At 37.6% G+C, this 12,512-nt stretch overlaps 1 protein-coding gene across 4 annotated transcripts in view; it reads right to left on the bottom strand.

Annotated features, from left to right (window-relative positions):
* The window catches only part of cpne4a (copine IVa), a 122,300-nt gene that overhangs the window by 74,085 nt on the left and 35,703 nt on the right, over positions 1 to 12,512 (bottom strand). The window lies entirely within an intron of this gene.

The following is a 12,512-nucleotide window of genomic DNA, read 5'->3' on the forward strand; positions in this document are numbered from 1 at the left end:
CTGGCAAAATACTGACCAGTTCTTCATTTCACTTCTCACTGAACAGAAATGAATTTTTACCAGATTTTTCCCACAAAAACAATTTAAAATAAAAACGTGAGCAGAAAAGCAGGGCTGTCCCAATCCAATCCTTCTATCACTCCGCCATACACTCACAACCCCTGGCAGGAGAAGTCTGGACGAGCCAGCTTTAATAAAATAAAAGTCGTGTGTCCACTCAGCCTTGGAAAAGTCCCTTTATGCCTGCATAAACCGAGGCCTGAGTTCATCTCCAGCCTGGACTGACAGTGTTTGGCAGAGCAGTCAATGCCAAGACAGCCCAGATCTGGAGAAACTAATAAATATTCAACACACTGGTGGAGAGGCTTTTTTCCATCCTTCAGTTGCGCTTCACTGGATAAATTCTCAAACAGGAATGTTTGTTGATATGTTGATTAGACAATAATGGTTTAATGCTGTAGTCAGACATCTTATACTCAACATCATGTTGTATATAAGCTAATAAAATATAAACAAAAAGCAGTGAAATATTGTGAAATATTACTGTAATTAAAAATTACTGTTTTGTTTCATATACATTACTGGTCAAAAGTTTGGGGTCATTTTTTTTCTTTTTTTATTATTCTGTTCATCAGGGCGGCATTTATTAAAGGTTCACAAAACCCTTGAGTAATTTTTTGAGATTTTAACAGTGTTGAGCATCAGTTAAGACAATGTTAGCACCTGTCGGCTTTAACTGTGGGGAAAACTGATAATTTTGAGCTTTTGTCAGCTAATTTCAGCTTCCGGGTTTAAAATGATTTTTGGGGCGGGATCAAAATCGGTGACGTAGCGCAAAACTGCAAGTGCAAAGATGACACGTCGGTTTCTCATTATTATTCATAGCCGAGTTTTATTATCCTATGAGAAGAGCCTGCTTCTTAATTATTCATGACTGCACGTGCTTTACGAAGGCAAGGCAGACCAGCCAGTGCCAAGCCATGAGACACATTGATGACTGGGTGACAGACCCACGGTTTTCTCCAGGTGCTCCAGTTGTCCCCACATGTCCAAAGACATGAGGTACAGGTGAATTGGATTGGCTAAACTGTATGTAGTGTATGTGTGAGAATGAGTGTGTGAATAAGTTACATATGCTGGATAAGTTGGCGGTTCATTCCGTGGTGGCGACCCCAGATTAATAAAGGGATATTAATCTAGGGTGGCCGCAGCGGAATGCATGAACTCTTGCATTTACACTCATACACTAAGGCCAATTTAAGTTATTCAAATCACCTGTACACATGTCTTTGGACTGTGGGGGAAACCAGAGCACCCAGAGGAAACCCACATGAATATGGGGAGAACATGCAAACTCCACACTGACCCAGCCGGGGCTTGTACCAGCGACGTTCTTGCTGTAAGGTGATCTTGCTACCCACTGCGCCACTGTGACGCCACTGCAAAGTGCTTTTATAGACATTAAACTATACCCAACATTCATACTGCTAAACTTTTACATACTGATGCCACTGATTTCCATTGTAAGTGTCTCACTATTCAAGTAAAAGTAACCTTAATTTCTATAGAAATTTTCTCATAGCAGCTTCACAATATTAAACACAAAGTAAAAGATAAAACTGTTTACAGTAAAATCAAACTTCACCCCACAAATGCTTCCAAATAAAGCTCAACTTCGACAAATCCTGAAATACCACTTCAAGCAACCACATGGCAAGTATAACAGTGTTAAACCAGTGTTGTGCGAGCATATTACGATCGTCTGATCCAGTCAAACAGACTGCAAAACAAGCTACTATAAATGCTTTCACACAAGCCTTGTTTCTTGGCCTTTCTTCTTGAGCGTGAAGCGCCGGATAGAAGTTTTGGCAAGCATAAGCATATTTCATAAGGTTTCATCACATCCATTCTCACACATACAAAATACACACACGCGCGCTCACACAAGTCACAAATAGCACTGGCCCAAAGGAAAGCCTCAACCTGTGCAACATCCACCACACAGGCGTTTAATTGCCCCCTGGAAGCCGATTTTACCTTCCTTTCCCTCACATCTCCCCACATCTCAGTCAATCCTTCGCAGAGAGTGCAGCCGTGCTCATTCTGCATAGTTAATGGGCTGCTTCTACTCATTAGCCCATCAGTGGGAGAGAATGGTGCTTTTCTCCAGGGCTAATCAGCACGGCACCATCTCAAGCGAACAGAGCCTGAGGTGAAGGCCTGCAGGAGATTTCATTAGCCATCTCCGCTGCAAAATATCTTATCCTGACACCAAGAGTTCTTCTAAATAGCAGTATAAGTTTTTTTCTTAAAACTATACACTGTAAAATTCTTGGGTGCCACTTTATGTTAAGTGGCCTTAACTACTATGTATCGATATAAAATCGATATAAAATTATCTTACTCTGTTTATAATGTATTGCAGAAGACTTCTGGTGCTCTTGAGGTGGGTTACAGGTACTGTAGGTTTTGGTGGTATGAATAGGTTGTGGGTTAAGGTGTTAAGGTCAACAGTGTAATTACAAATGTTATTACAGAAATATATTACAGATGTAATTACATGCAGGTATTTAATCAAAAACATGCATTTACACAATAAGTGCATAGTAACAAATGATTAATTTCAGTATAAGTTTTAGTTGAATCAAGTGACTTTTCTAGTCATCTTAACGTAAATAAATCATATAGACTAAAAATATTAAGTTAAACTTTGTATAACTTAAAAAAGTTTACTTGAAACCTGATTAACTTATTAAAATAAACAAACAAAAAAATAAAAAAAATAATTCGAATAAAAAACTAAAACTTGTTCCAGATTTTTACGTTATCAATCAAATAAAAAACAAAAGTCAATTGACGTCATACCAAATCACATTTACCGCAACAATATTCACTACTACTGTATATCTGAAGTATTTCCAGAACTTTTTAGCCCTGTTATGATACCGCAGGATGTCATACATACACTTCTTTTCCCTTCATAAATAATTCAGCTTCTCTTCTTGTCTGCAGTTGTCACACTAAATGCTTCATCACCTTCTATATACTTTAGTCTAGGATTATAGAAATATTTATATGTGAACTGGGTAGGCTAAATTGTCCTTGGTGTATGTGTGTGAATGAGTGTGTATGGATGTTTCCCAGTGATGGGTTGCAGCTAGAAGGGCATGCGCTGTGTAAAACATATGCTGGATAAGTTGGCGGTTCATTCCGCTGTGGCGACCCCAGATTAATAAAGGGACTAAGCAGAAAAGAAAAGAAATTAATGAATAATTAATAATTAATAATAATTAATAACTTTTTTAAAGATTTTCTCCCAAATCAGCAAGTTATAAACTACTTTTAGCTTTTTTTTAGCCATGTTTTGTGAATTTGTGCCGTGATCACTACATATGATATCTAACCTGATTACATCAGCACTTGACTTTGTTGAGCAGCTTTAAATAAGGCTAGGATGTGTAAAGAAACGTTTTCTTCCTAACGATTGAGACGTCCATTTGAAATGAGCGCTCGCTGGCTGTCTTTGAACACCTGTGAAGGAGACTCCAAACAAGGGCTGGAAGAAAAAAGGATTTTTCAAGGGGGAAGATAAAAGGACGGAGAACGAAGAGACGCAAAGTGTAACAATCCAATCTGAATACTGATATTGCGCATACGATTTCTGATAGTATTTCCCTGTGTGCTGAACGAACCAATAAGTAATGAATAAATATAAAATATGACATTTATTACCATTTGAACATTTTTTTAATTAATTTTATCAACTACACTGTTAAACTTTGCAGCAATTTTACAATTATTTACTGCAAAAACGGCTAGTAAAATACCACATACATTCTTTACAGTTCATTATTGTAATATGCACTGCATTGTGGGCACTGTAAAATGTTTACAGTAACTTACTGCATATTAGTAATGTGCTGTGTTCAACTTTAATCAAATAAACAAGTTCTGCTATTGTAGTTGAGGACAAAAATGAGACAGTTAATGAAAAAATCATTTTAGAAATCCCGAGGCGTTCCCAGGGCAGCCAAGAGACATGGTCCCTCCAGCATGTCCTGTATCTTCCCCAAGTCTCCCCCCAGTGGGACATGCCTGGAACACCTCCCTAGGTAGGCATCCAAGAGGCATCCTAAACAGATGCCCAAGCCACCTCAGCTGACTTCTCTTGATGTGGAGGAGCAGTGGCTCTACTCTGAGCTTCTCTCAGGTGACAGAGCTCCTTACCCTCTCTATAAGGGTGCGCACTGCCACCCTGTGAAGGAAACTCATTTTGGTCGCTTGTATCCGAGATCGCCCTTTCGGTCATGACACAAAGCTCATGACCATAGGTGAGATCGTAGATTAACTAGTAAATTGAGAGCTTTGCCTTTCGGCTCAGCTCCTTCTTTACCCCAACAGACTGGTACATTGACTGCATAACTGCTGCACCGATCCGCCTGTCAATCGCACGTTCCATCCTTCCCTCACTAATGAACAAAACTCCAAGATACTTGGACTTTCCTCCAACCTGGAGATGGCAAACCACCTTTCACTGGAGGAGCACCATGGCCTCTGACTTGGAGGTTCTGATTCTCATCCCAGCCGCGTCACACTCTGCAGCAAACTGTCCCAGTGCATGCTAAAGATTCCTGTTTGATGAAGCCAACAGAATAACATTGTCAGCAAATAAACAAAGATGAAATCCTGTGATGCCCGAACAAGACGCCCTCCAGCCCAAGGCTGCGAATAGAAGTTTTGTCCATAAAAAATTATGAACAGAATATGTGACAGCCCAGAGTCCAACATGCACTGGAAACAAGTCTGACTTATTGCCGACAATGCGAACCAAACTACTACCCTGTTCATAAAGGGACAAGACAGCCCTTAACAGAGAACCTCTGACCCTATACTCCCAGAACACCGTCCACAGAATGCTACAAGGGACACTGTCAAATGCCTACTCCGTCCAAAAAACACATGTGGACTGGTTGGGCATACTTCCATGAACCCTCGAGCACCCTCGATAAGTGAATAGAGCTGGTGAAGTGTACCACAGCCTCGACAAAAACCGCATTTTTCCTCCTGGATCGTAGGTTCAACCATTGGCCGGATGCTGCTTTCCAGTACCCCGGCATGTTTAATTGTAAAAATTGTCATACTGCATAAGCAGAAAACACGATCAATACTCCGTCACACAAGAAAACCAACACAAACATTACCTTTTTTTTTTTTTTTTTTTACATTTTTAAAGCATCATTTTGCAACACGCTGCAAGAAAAGTCCATATCCAACCGGGAGAAACTTTCCAATTCAAGTTTAATTGTGATGAATTAATGATAGTGAAACAGAGCTCGCAAATGCAAAAGGGATGTTCAGCCCCAGTACGTATTGAATATCCAATGAACACAACAAAACAAAAAAAAAAAAAAAAAACAGTGAGAAGACTTTTCATATTCATACTGAGGGGTGACAGAACAGAAAGGGACCTTCCAACAAAAGGACGTCCTCCATCATATGACTGTCAGACTGTAATCACATGACCAGTTGCACAGCTCTGTCAGTCTGCTGTGTTTACCCTTACGCTTCATGAATATTGATATGATGTCTTAAATGTCACTGAAGTTTAGGGGCGCTGCATCATGATAATCCACAGCTTCTGTTTATTAAATGCCAAAGAAAAAAAAATGAAGCCAGAAACATGTCTCTGAAATTCAAGACTGCTACACAAATCCTTAACTGTAAATGATAGAAAAAGATGAATGAAAATGCTCACTTTCAGAACATGCCATGACAAATGATGCTCTTAACATTTTATTCATTTACCAGATGCTTTGATAAAAAGCAATTTAAAAATGAGGGCAATAAAAGTCAGTCAAATTACCAGAAAAGCAAAAATATGTAGATGTGATGACAAGTCTGAGTTTGTTTAGTATTCCATAGAGGGATTGGTTGTTGAGGGACTGTTGTTGTTATTCAATTTTTCATCTTCTCATTATTCAATTCGCCATAGTTTGTGTGTGTGAATGAGTGTGTATGGATGTTTCCCAATACTGGGTTGCAGCTGGAAGGGCATATACTGTGTAAAACATATGCTGGATAAGTTGGCGGTTCATTCTGCTGTGGCGACCCCAGATGAAAATAAATGAATGAATAATTTAAAGTTATAAAATATTAGTTAGAATGGGTTTTTGTATTTTTAGGCATTTTATGTGTACATAATATTTTAATAAAATTACTTTTAGTTCTTGTTTTAGTTTATTAAATTAGTTTTAGGTGTTATTTATAGATATAAAATAAGAAACAAAAACATTTACATTTTATTTAGTTCAAGTTTTCTTTAAGTTTAAAATGCAATAAATTCTAAGTTTATTAAAAATCTCAGGATCCACAAAGTGTTAACCGATGGAAATGTTTTCAGCATTAATAATGATAATTTTAATAATTTTTAACTGAGTACCAATCATGATATCTGGTCATCAAATAAGGAAGTTTAAAAGATCATGCAATGCTGCTTAAAATTCAGCATAAAATCCCAGGAATAAGTTACGTTTAAATTGTAATTTGTATCTGTTGAGTTGACATAATTATATTATTATGCCAGTGACATGCGGTGAGGTTTGTGGCTGGTGAGGCACGACTCTTTCAGGGTCATATTTACAAATATATGTACCCGATACATTTGCCAACTACCGATTGTGTTTCATAAATCATATTAGCATTCTTTCTATACATATGGCAGGTACATATTGGGCCAAGGCGAATTGTAAAATGTATAACAATTCAATATGCCTCCCAAAAACACCAAGGTGGATGCTACAGACACTAAATAAGTTGAAGTCAGAATTATTAGCCCCCCGGAATTATTTGTCCTCAGATTATGCGGAGTCACTGATTGGATCCAAGACCAGCGACGAGATGATCCCAAGGATTCCATATCCGGGACCAGGCCATATCCTGAGCTGCTGCTGCACTGATGGTCGTGGGGAGTGGAGAACATGAGTCTGATTCCAGCGACGCTCCAGGGACAGACGAGTCTTCGCTGAGGCCATCTTCCAGCCTCCACCACAGCGACTGAAGCTCTGCACAAGACTTTTGGCCAGCGGAGAAATGAAAATGGTCGTGCCCAACTGAGGCTGGTTCTCTCAAGGTTTTTTTTCTTCACTCCCATCAGGTGAAGTTTTTTTCCCTCTCCGCTGTCGCCACTGCCTCGCATGGTTCAGGATTGGTAGAGCTACGCATCGATGAATTTGCTTTTCAGTGTTTGAACTCTCAGTAATGATTAAATCACACTGAACTGAGCTAAACTGAACTGAACTTAAACACTAAAACCTGAACCACACTGTTCCAGTTACTATGACCATTTATGTGAAGCTGCTTTGACACAATCTACATTGTAAAAGCGCTATACAAATAAAGCTGAATTTAATTGAATTGAATTGTTTAATTTTTTCCCTAATATCTGTTTAACGGTAAGAAGATTTTTTTAACACATTTCTAAACATAATAGTTTTAATAACTCATTTCTAATAAACGATTTATTTTAGACAGGTTAGTGTATAATGATGGTTTGTTCTGTAGGCTATCGAAAAGAAAGTTAGTTTAAAGAGGCTCATATTTTTGTCCTTAAAATTGTTTTAAAAAAATTTAAAAACTACTTTTATTCTAGCCAAATTAACACAAATAAGACTTTCTCCAGAAGAAAAAATATTATCACACATAATGTGAAAATTTCCTTGCTCTGTTAAACATCATTTGGGAAATACATTAGATATCATATTCAAAATGAGGGCATAAAATAAAAAATGTCTACAATCTATAAAAACATTTTAATAAAGCATTACATTGGTAGCATACACTGACTAACGAAAAGGCACGCAATCAACACAGTTCGCAATCTGACATCACGTGAGGCACAGCTGGGTGCTGCCTCACCTCACTTTCTATGCTGTAATTGAACAGCAAAATACAGCGATTTTGATTATAAAAAGGATTGAAACCATTTGAATCATATAGAAATAGCATTTATAGCACAGATCAGTGGGGAAATATTTATTTTATCATATACATCTTATGATGACAGGTGAGGATGATGACAGGTGAGGCCTCACCTGCCTCCCCTGAACACATGTCACTGAATTATGTGCATAGTTAACTTACTTAATAATTTAAGTCAACTCACTTTACGTAAAGTCAACTATTCACTTTAAAAGCAACAAGTATACTAACTTTTTTTAAAGCAATACCAACTAATCATCTTTTTACAGTGTAATATTACTGTTTAACTGCATTTCTGATCAAACAAATGCAGCTTTGGTTGGCTAAAGTATGCAACTATCTGGCAACCACTCTAGAAACCACCTGATAGCGCCCTAGCAACAACTCAAAGCACTTTAACAATAACATAACAACCACAACATCCTATTACTGTATTTGACTGACTCATCCATGCGCAAGCACAACTATGTGTAAGTGATATGAAGATCACTATAGATGACATCACTACATCTCGCAGCTATACAGACACCCAATAATTTTTTTTTTAAGTTCTGTCACTCTTTTTTTACATCAATATCCAATTACTGCTGAGCATGAAATCAGCCTTGATCAGCCTGAGAGAAATCTAGATTGCACCCTGAAGGGAGCGATATGGAGATCTGCTATACCTCATCCACCGAGAGCTCCAGTGATTGGCATTCTGGGTGGATGAAAGAACAGCTCCACCTGCCACAGTCATTCAGTCTGACTCTCATCTTCACTTCTGCCTTTCGTCTGATTATTGCTGAGGGTTGACAGCCAGGGCACTGGGATCTGACACGCTGACAGGTCATTACAGCCGCCGGCAATGTAACTTTGAAACTGGACATTTTTTGTGTGTTGCTCAGATAGCATGATAGCATTCATTTTTCGGAGAAATTGAGAGGCTTGTGTCAATTCTATCAGAGCTTGAATTATGAGGCTCTTTGAATTAGAAAACTTTTTTTCTCAAAACACAGAATTGGCAGTGAAAAGTTTGCAGTCCTTCTCAAGCATAATTTTATGATTAGTCCAACTGGACAAGGATTTTGCTAAATAATAATAAAATTGCACTGATAATAGCCAGCAACATATTCTGGATAATTTAAGGATAAAGTCACTGATGTTAATAAAAATCCTAAAAGAGTAAAAGCAAAACTACAGAAGTTTACAACAACGTTTCCGTTAGTTAGTGTATTTACTAACTTGAACAATTAATGAACAATACACTTATTATAGTATATATTCATCATTGTTAATATTAACAAAAACAAAGCCATTCATTGTTAGTTCTTGTTAATTTACAGGACATTACTATGTTAAATGAATTAAAAGTGAATAATAATAATAATAATAATAATAGTAATAATGAATTAGTACATTTTGAACTATGATTAATAAATGCTGTACAAATATTGTTCATTCTTAGTTCATGTTAGTAAATACATAAACTAATAGACATTTTGATAACACTTTTAAGTAGCAATTCTCACTGTTGTAAAAAACAGAAATGTCTTTTAAGTTCCTTCTGTATTTTCCCGGTTAAATTCTGCACTCTCAGAAATAAAGGTACCGGAGCTGTCACTGGGGTAGCACCTTTTCAAAAGGTGCATATTTGTACCTAAAGGGTCCATAATGTAAAGGCACTTTTTAGGTACATTTGGTTACTAACATGCACCTTTTATGTACCACTGTGGACTCTTTGGGTACAAATATGTATCTTTTGAAAAGGTACTGCCCCAGCGACAGCTTCTGTACCTTTATTTCTGAGAGTGTGGGAAAACCACAGCTGTTGTTTTTGTACCCTAATCTTGACGTTGTTGTTTTACAGTCTACTTATAAAGTAGATAATCTGCACAATATTAATAACTAATAACTTAATAACTATTACTACTCTGCAAATTAGGAGTTCATTAAGACAAAAATTAGTTAATGGTTCAATAATAGCAAGAATTTTAACTTAAAATAAAATGTGAAATTTTAAATACCGATTCTGCTGAAATTATTACAATCAACAAAGTTCAATCATGCACCCAAATCAGATGAATTATGCCGTCTGTGTATGAGTAAATACCAGAGCAGCTGTAATATTGGAAAAAAAAGCCTGATGAAAACCCATACAGACACACAGACTGTACAACAGATGGGTTTTTTTAAATTGAGTATCACTTGTCTTCAGTTCTTTGCAATCCGCTGTCTGACAGGTGATCTAACTATGTTAGGGAAATCTCTTTTTTTGCCAGGCACTGTAATTTGGGGAAAATATTAAACAATTTTTAATCTATATGTTGAGCCTAAACATTCTTAAACTCAAAAGATTTAGGCCCAATCCCATTTATACCCCATAACCCTTCCCTTTACCCCTACCCCTCGTTTTGCTCGTTCCCGTGAAGGGGTAGAGGGTCCCAATTCTTTTTAGCTTGAAGGTGTAGAGCTAAGGGGTAGATAGCCCTCCAAAGAGAGATTTTTCAGCACCACACTCAAAACCAATTGGTAAGAAAATTTCCCAGAAAACACCAGCCAGAACGGCAGGATAGCTGTACCCAGCAGTCAGGAGATGCACAAATTAGTATTTTTTTTGTCATTATTATGAATTTTTACAACAAACAAACACATGCTTTATATATATTCATGACAGTGTGCGTGTTTTACCGCGTTGCTTTAAAAAACCCGCTAAAATAAAATCCGCTAAATTTCCCGATCATAATAACTCCTGTACAGCAGTCCCACAACATTCTGTCACTTGATGACAGTCGAATACCCTGTCAGTAATGTCGAATGGCTGGGAATGAGCTTTTTACAGTGTCTGCTATAATGTTAATGTTGATTTTGGTCTGTTTACATAGATGAATATGGCCACTGTGTAAATGCGTAGTATAGTTACGATCTTATTGCCACATTATATCATTATGATAACATAATATCTTTCAATGATTTCCTAAAGATAAATGGCAAAAAAATTACACAACTAGAATAACTATAGCAGTCGCAATCATCTGATCTCATATAAAGCAAGAGATTGCGATGACATATGATAATCTGTGTGCGGGTGCTGTAGTGCTGTCCCAATTCTTAGGGATACATTTTGAAGCCCTTCCCCTTCATACTCAGTTTTAAAGCCCAAGGGGAAGAGCAAAATAAAATTGGGATTGGGCCTTAATTGGAATGTATATAAAACACTAATAAAAGGATATTTGAATCAGATTACAATTCTAAGAGTACATGTAAATAGATCTGCGATCGCATTTAATTAATTTTGACTGACAAAAATTGATGGCGACATGGTGGCTCAGTGGTTAGCACTATCGCCTCACAGCAAGAAGGTCTCAGGTTTGAGTCCCAGCTGGGTCAGTTGGCATTTCTGTGTTTGCATGTTCTCCCCATGTTGGCGTGGGTTTTCTCCGATAGCTCCCGTTTTTCCTCACAGTCCAAAGACATGTGCTATAGGTGAATTAGGTAAACTAAATAGGCCGTAGAGTATGTGTGTGCATGTGAGAGTGTTTGGGAGTTTTGTTGCTGGGTTGCTACTGGAAGGGCATCGGCCGTTTAAAACATATGCTTAAAAAAATGAATGAATGACTGACAAAAACCTTTGCATGTAAAAACAGCCATTGCAAACCTTAAGTTGCTGTAGTGAATATACAAAAATGGCATTGCTGTGGGTTTGGAAACATGCAGATTATGGATCAGAAAAGTATAATAAAAACCTGAATGGCTTGTTTCACTACATGCTTAAAGAAAAAAAAGGCTTACCTAAACAAACTTACTGGGTTGTCCTTTTTCACATTTCTTTTGTGCTGGTAGATGCACAAGGAGCCCAATTATAGCACTTAAAGGTCCCTAAAGATGCATGTTTATTCTATGTTTAATGTAATCTCAACTGTAAGATAAAGAGAGGGTCCCTTATAGAGTAGCTCCTCCCCTTTAAAAAAAAGCCAATAGCGTTTGGTTTTAATCACAGCTCTGCCATCGAGGGTGGTTGAGATTAAGCACATCAAATGAAGAGCAAATGAGAAGCGTCTTGAATGGGGCAGAACATACTAGAAAGCATTTGATTGGTCAAGATTTGATAAGGTGACATGTAAAAAAATGTTGCTTCATTTAGATGGAAGCGACAAACTGCAAGCTTTGGATGTTTACATAAAGTGTATATCTTCCAAACATAGTATTTGTCCTTGTTTAGGAGCACACTAGCTTATAAAAATCCATAAAGTTTAAACACAGATACTAACATATTATTTAACGGGGTTGGAATTTTCATATGTCTCCTTTAAAACGAGAAGACGGAAAGAGGTTGATCTCGAGGGTGGTCAAGGCCGTTTACTTCAGATTCACAGCTCATACTCAAACCTGACTGCTCATCATCCATAAGTAAATTCCTCTCTAAAAGGAGATGTGAAGCACAGCTCTACTTTCAGCACATTTTCAAGGGCACAGCATGGAAATGGCCTAAAAGACCGAGTGCATTAAAGGCCCTTCACCCCAGAGACTAAGGGTCCATCAGGACTAGCATCTGC

The sequence above is a fragment of the Danio rerio genome, chromosome 16, assembly GCF_049306965.1.
Source record: "Danio rerio strain Tuebingen ecotype United States chromosome 16, GRCz12tu, whole genome shotgun sequence".
In the NCBI taxonomy this organism is placed as follows: Eukaryota; Metazoa; Chordata; class Actinopteri; order Cypriniformes; family Danionidae; genus Danio; species Danio rerio.